A 6453-nucleotide genomic window follows, 5' to 3' on the forward strand; every position below is an offset into this window, starting at 1 on the left:
TAACAGATTCTGACCCAAAGTTGCTCTTTGCTAATTTCTCCCATTTTAACCACTATTTGGCCTCAGCAACACGCCAAGGATACTCGCTGTTCCTCAGACAAGTGATGCTACCCCTTACGATTGTGACCTGCTAACGCATGAGCCACTTGCTCAGCAGGCAGTGATTTACAAATATGGAGTGCTATGGGTGCAGCATTTCCAGCAATCCCAGAAAAGGCCATAGTCCTTTTGCTCCCAACTAGAATAACTGGGGATCATGAAAAACACATTTATTTGCTACCAGGATAATCACCATGGTAACTGGCTTCCAGGAAAATAACAGCCAACAACTTCAGGACAAAGGCCACTGTGGGACTTGTTAAGGATAGCTCACATAGGCCCAAACAATACTGAAATTTGCCAAACTGAAGAAACTGCACATAGACACCTGCAAACTTGCTGTCATAACCCATCACACCAGCTGAATCAATGGCACTTCCATCCATCTTAACACTGCTTGTTGCCTTTTTTTCCCTTTAATGTTCTTTTAAGTTTTCAGACACCCCGTAGGACAGTTTTAAGGCAATATTCTCTAATGAACACAATTTCACCTTTCGGACCATTTCTTTATATCAAAAGAAAACTTTATCTTACACTCAAAATCTTTGTCACTTCACACATTAGTATTCACTTTCAGTTACATGAGTTTGAATAATGAAACTGCAACACTTAAGTTATGTTTTTCATGAAACTGAATGTTTTGCAAAGGTAGGTCAACCTCCTCTTACAGTTAAGGAAATAAAGATTAATACTCTGCATGGAATACACACTCAGGGAGACACTGAATCTATGCATTCTTACAGGTTTTCAGGGATGCGGCAGGGATTGCTCTATTTTAACAGAACAGCAGTTTTTTTGGGAAATGTGCACCAATTTTAATTGACGGGATTACAGAGATTGTAGCTTATTTACGTACAAGTAAAAAAACGCGCCAAAAGGGGTTACACAATCCATGTCCTTGGTACACCGTGTAAAGGACCACTAAGGTGGCAACGGGCAGCTCAGCAAACCAGTCCTGGTGTGTTTCTACAGTTTCCACAAAAGCAGCTCACAGGAAACAAAACCACTTCTCTCCCCAGTGCTATTTTAGCACACGGCCACAGCCAAATAATACTGCCCAGGTACACTGAGAAACACATTTAAAGTGTGCTGCACCAAGTTTTGCCCATTCGTAACAGAGAATCTCATTAAACTGCCAGCCCTTGGCTCCAGCTCTGCTTGCAGGGGAATGATGGAGAAATTCCTTCAGCAAAGGTAAGGATCGATTCCCTTTCCACTCACAGCACTTCACTGCCAATCACAGCCCGTTCTGCCTTCCTGTTACAGGAACAACACCATCAGGATGTTTTAAGCCAGACAAGTCAGATCTGCGTCCCTTCCAGTATCGTCTCAGCCTGAGTCACTGGAGCTTTTATCAACAAAGCTTAGAAAAGTGTGTTTTCTGCTAAATACATCCTATACAGCAATGTGGCATGCTGAATGATTCAGTCAGGTAGCTACTTTCAGCACAATAATTTTCCTTTTTAAACAAAGCCCACTAATGAATAATGTCTCTTCTGGAAAACAGAATGAATGTGCGTTTGGTTCCCTTTCACTGTAACCCACCATTAACTGACCAGACCACCACTGCCCTGGACTGTTGGCATCTACATCATGGGAGAGAGAACCATGTCCAAGTACCTTACAGGAACAGACGTTATCAGTGCACGCTGGCCTCTCCTAAACTCATTCAGAGGAAGTTAGCCAACTTCCTCATTCCAGGTTTAGAATTCGATATGTACAGACAGACAAAAGCCTCCAGGCAAAAACAGCCGTGCAAGCTGGTGACTTTCTGTGCTCTCGAACAGCCAACCATCCTCTGTCACCCGGGTGGGACAAACCTGCACAGTGACAAGGCAAAGCCCACCCAGCTCTGCTATTCTTGTCCATCACAGACACACTGTCCTATGAGACTGCTGCTTTCTGTCAGCAGATAGCACTGCACTAGCAGCTGTGCCCAGGAAGGCAAGCAAAACCTCCTTCTTTCTTAACCTTCATTCCAGATCCTTCCCAATTGGATGCAGGTACATTGTAACTTTATGTGAGCACTTTATCTAACTAAACAGAGCAACCACTGTGACCTCCCAGTGCATTTCAGTGGCTACTAAATGTCAGTCACACCTTTTGAAGGAGAAAATGTCTGCAGACCCTGGTAGGACTTAGGAACTGAATGGGTGAGCAGTAAAGGCTCAGGTCTTACAACCAAGCTTTTCTCAAGAGAATCTTTTGAACACTCTCACAGCAGGTTCAAACAAGGTCACTCTCCATACAATGCCAGCTGGGTACTGATGTGCTCCTACAGCCTTGCTGTGCGTATGTATATTCTATTGCTAAAGCCATGCATAAGGGTGCACACCAACCTGAATCTAGAAAATGTACACCTAGAGTCCCCCTTGCCCTAATCAGATGGCCTTTCTTCCCATGTATTCTAAGTTATAGCAGCCATACATACCTCAAAATTGCTCAACGTAGCTCGCCTCTTTGCATAGATATGCTCACAGTTGTAATCCAAATGTCTTCAACAGAGGTCTAACTTTAAAAAAGTTTAGAAGTGTAAATTCCACAGGAAACAGGAAAGTCGAAGAGAGAAGGAGACACAATTTATTAGCTTCTACATTTGCAGACATCTGCAGTCAGTACTGTAGGTCATTTTCAGAGTAAATCTTGGCAACAAAGCTTCTTTGTAGAGGAGAAAGACCTGCCAAAATTAACAAGTGTAGTAAGAAACATCATTAATACCTGATAAACAACAAAATAGCACAAAGATTTAGTCCCCTTCAGAGAAAATAATTAACTAATTTGAAATACTGTTTCTGCTAGCTTTGATGCATTTAAAATCAGAAGCAGCCTCTGAAGTTACCTCATATTCCAAGTACTTTAACACAATAAATTAACTCAAGGACCGAAATTCTCTACGCATTTAAATAATATTTGATCATATCAGAGTATGCAATGCTACACCACAACAGGGAGTGCCTTGTTTCAGACAAACCTTCACAGCTCACCAAATGCCTTGATGTTCACCACATATTTTCACACAAGAGTGGTTGTGTGACCAGTCTTAGAATAAAGAATTAAGCTGCTGTCCAAAACGAGGACTCACACAGTTCTGATGGAAGCCCCAATGCAGTAAGTACAGAAGGTACATACCTGGGGAGTTCCTGCACAGCATAAATGTTCAGGAGTGATGGCAAACTTCTGAACTTTTCTGGTTTGGATTTAAGTTAATAAAATGTAAACTCTTTTGGAGCAGAGACCTTCTAGTCTCTGTTTGCATTTCACATGGTATATCCGATCTAGCTTCCAAATTAGAGCTGATCAATGTTATTGTGATACAACTGGTTTTTATTTTTGATACAACAGTAGGATTCTTTTTTATAAATAAGGTCAGCTAGATCTGCATTATCATTAAATGCTTCTGAAAGTATGAAGACATTTCATTTTGCAAAAAGACATTTAACTCCACACAATTGCTTGTTTCCTTCTTTCCTTTTTCCTTAACATGCTCGGCTGGAAGAACAATTTTAAGAATTTGGAGCTTAAATTCAAACTTAAAGAATCAGCTCACTGTGCTGTGACAATATCCAGGATTTCGACTATTGAGGGGGGTTAAGAATTTTAAGTATTTAAACATAGCAGAATACTCAGTTTCCAGTAGTGCAGACAGCACCTTCACATTCCAGTTCATCTCCCATCTTCGCTCTTCACGAAGATGCCTGTTTTTCCACTAGGAAACATTGTGCTGAGTTCACAGACCTGCCGAGGGTGGAAAGGACCTCTGGATGTCACCTGGGCCACTCAAGGCTTGTTGCCTACAAACCACTTTAACAAGTCTCACTGTTGAGACTCTGCCCCAGAGAGGTTACACAAGTCCCTGTGAGCTCCAACCCTCCTGGAGAGCACACAACCTTCCCCACAGCAACCAGCTCTCATCAGGCAGAGGGAGAACCACTTGCCATGTTTCAGAGGTGAGGAGACTCGGGGGCTGTAAAGGGGTAGCCACTCGGCCAGCTCATCTCAGCAATAGCTTACACTTGGTGAATCCAGGTCTCAAAGCCCAGCTCCTACCAGCAGGCGACAGCTATGGAGCTGACTGAGAACACACCACACCAGGGAACTGCACTCCCCAGCAGAGAGAAGAGACTCCTCCCCGAGAGCTCTAAGCAAATATTCCTAGAAACCCAGCCCAAGATGTTATCAAACCATCTGTTTTTGAATGGTTGACAAACAATTCTCTGAAAGACCAGACAAGACACTAAGGAGGTTTGCCTGCCTGCAGCACAGTCCCAGCCAGGAACAGGCAAATCCCCGAAGCAGAAGAGGAGCTGCCTTGCTAGATACAACCCTTTTCCTACAGAAAGCATCTCTCTAAACACACAGAAACAAAACCTGCAGTCCTCCAATGATTTCTCTTTTGTATCTGAGTTAGATGCAGGTTTTAAGTATTGGAATTTTAGCTATGATTAAATAAGATGCAAGAGAGCCCAAACCATGGCAATAGAACTGCTTTAAAAAAAAAAACTCAGCAACTTTTATGTGGTAGATGGACAGGGAGAACTCCCAAACTTTATAGAACCTGAAGTTTCAATTTCTTTCTAATGCAAAATGCCCACAAAGCAGATCTTCCTCCATCTCCAGTTTGCTTCCATATTTTGGATCTTCCAGATTGGCTAGGTGGGTTTATCCAGCAGCTGAACTGGACACAGTGGATACAAAGCTCCAATAAACTTGTCCATTTGATGCAGGAACCCAGTGAGGTTGTGAACTGCTGAGCAGCACAAGTCCTGCAAGCTGGAGAATCCCACTGTCCCCAGACAAGAAAGGGGAGAGTCCCCTAGCACCAAGACAGGAATAGTCTTCCTGGTGAGTACACTGGGCTTTCCTTGCCTCCAGACACTTCCCGATGGACAAAGAACCTACCCTAGGAGGAGGATCACCCTGTGACCAAACGTGGAGTCACCTGCCATATGCTAACCTTGTGTAAGACAGGACTGGCAGTGAGCAGCAGGGACAGCAGTGCTCGCTCCCCAGGATCAGGAGAACCCTGTGGCACTGGCTCAGGTCAAGGCATCACTACTTCAGTGGCCACACCTATAGCCTAGATTGTTACTAAGGGCTTCCACCTCGCAGAAACACGTGATTTTAAGGTTTGTGGATGATGGACACTGTTTCTGATGCTAGTTACCTTCTGATGGAAGTTAATTACCCTCCTCCTCCTCTAGGTTTCCACTCAAATCTTTATACCTTCAGTTCACAGCTTTACACCTTCTGCCCACCAAGAAGCCTCCTTAAGTACAATTCCTGATAGAGTCTTGTTGTGAAAGCAATGCCTCAACCCGCCATACAAGCTTCATACATCAGGTGCTTCTGTACCACTGGTGGCAGCAGCTGCACACACAGGTCACACACATACTGTCAACTCCTAGTCTCTGACTTACGGTACTTGGAAAGCTCTGAAGCTGCTGCTTTACATCTTAAGTTCTTTACTTTAGGGGCCTGTTCCCGACAACTTGCTTTTAAACTGGCAAAATCTGAGCTCACCATGAAATAATTCGTGTCTTAACGATCTCATCAAAGACAGCCAAGGCGGGCAGGAATCGGTGAACAAACGCCTCAGCCACCGCCAAACCAGCGCGGGCGTCGCGGTGGCGCCTCCCGAATCAACAGCACCGGCCACACGCGCGCCGGGCCGCCCCGGGAGAGGCCGGGGGATCGAAGGGATCGGGGAGATCCCGCAGGCCGCGGGGATGGTGGAAGGTGTCAGGGGGCCGCTCGTCGCCGCCGGGCCGGGCAGTGCCTCCGCATAGGCCAGGCCAGGCCAGGTCAGCGCGGCCCCGCTGCTCCCGCCCCCCGGGCCCTGCCCCCCGGGCCGAGGCCTCTAACCGGTCGCAGGACGGCGGCGCGGGCAGAGCGCGGCCAAGCGCCGGATCTGAGGGCGGGGGAGGCTCCCGCGATGGGCGCAGCTAGAGCCAGGCCCGGCGGGGTCCCCTCGCCCCGTCCCGAGCACCCGGGCGCACCCCCGCCCCGCTCCCGGCCCCGCTCCGGCCCCGCTCCGGCCCCGCTCCCGCTCCGGCCCCGCTCCCGTTCCCGGTGTGCCGGTCACTCACCGGCCGAGCGGCGGCCGCTCCATCCCCGCGCGCCGCCACCGCCCGGCCCGGCCGCGCGACGTCGCGCGAGGGGCGGGGCCGGGCGCGCGCAGTGGCGTCACCGCGGGGGCGGGGCTTGCGGGGGGCACGCCTGGGTCGCGTTGGCGCGCCTGCGTGTCCCGCTCCGTGCCCGGGCCCGGCTCCCTTCCCTTCCCTTCCCTTCCCGCCGCGTCTGTGCCCGGGGGCCAGCCCCGACCGGGGCCTGCCCGCGGCTCTCGCTCCCTGTGCT

General features: G+C 48.0%; 1 long non-coding RNA gene across 1 annotated transcript; it reads right to left on the reverse strand.

Annotated features, from left to right (window-relative positions):
• Window positions 1-1263: 1263 nt before the first annotated feature.
• On the reverse strand, window positions 1264-6237 carry LOC114069232. The gene is made up of 3 exons (XR_003573744.1): window positions 6186-6237; window positions 2531-2776; window positions 1264-1356 (listed from the first exon to the last, which is right to left on the reverse strand). It is a non-coding gene; the product is annotated as an uncharacterized LOC114069232 (long non-coding RNA).
• Window positions 6238-6453: the final 216 nt, after the last annotated feature.

Source organism: Empidonax traillii, unplaced genomic scaffold (assembly GCF_003031625.1).
Source record: "Empidonax traillii isolate 1590-97213 ecotype Southwest subspecies unplaced genomic scaffold, ASM303162v1 scaffold1216:size234177, whole genome shotgun sequence".
NCBI classification, from domain to species: domain Eukaryota; kingdom Metazoa; phylum Chordata; class Aves; order Passeriformes; family Tyrannidae; genus Empidonax; species Empidonax traillii.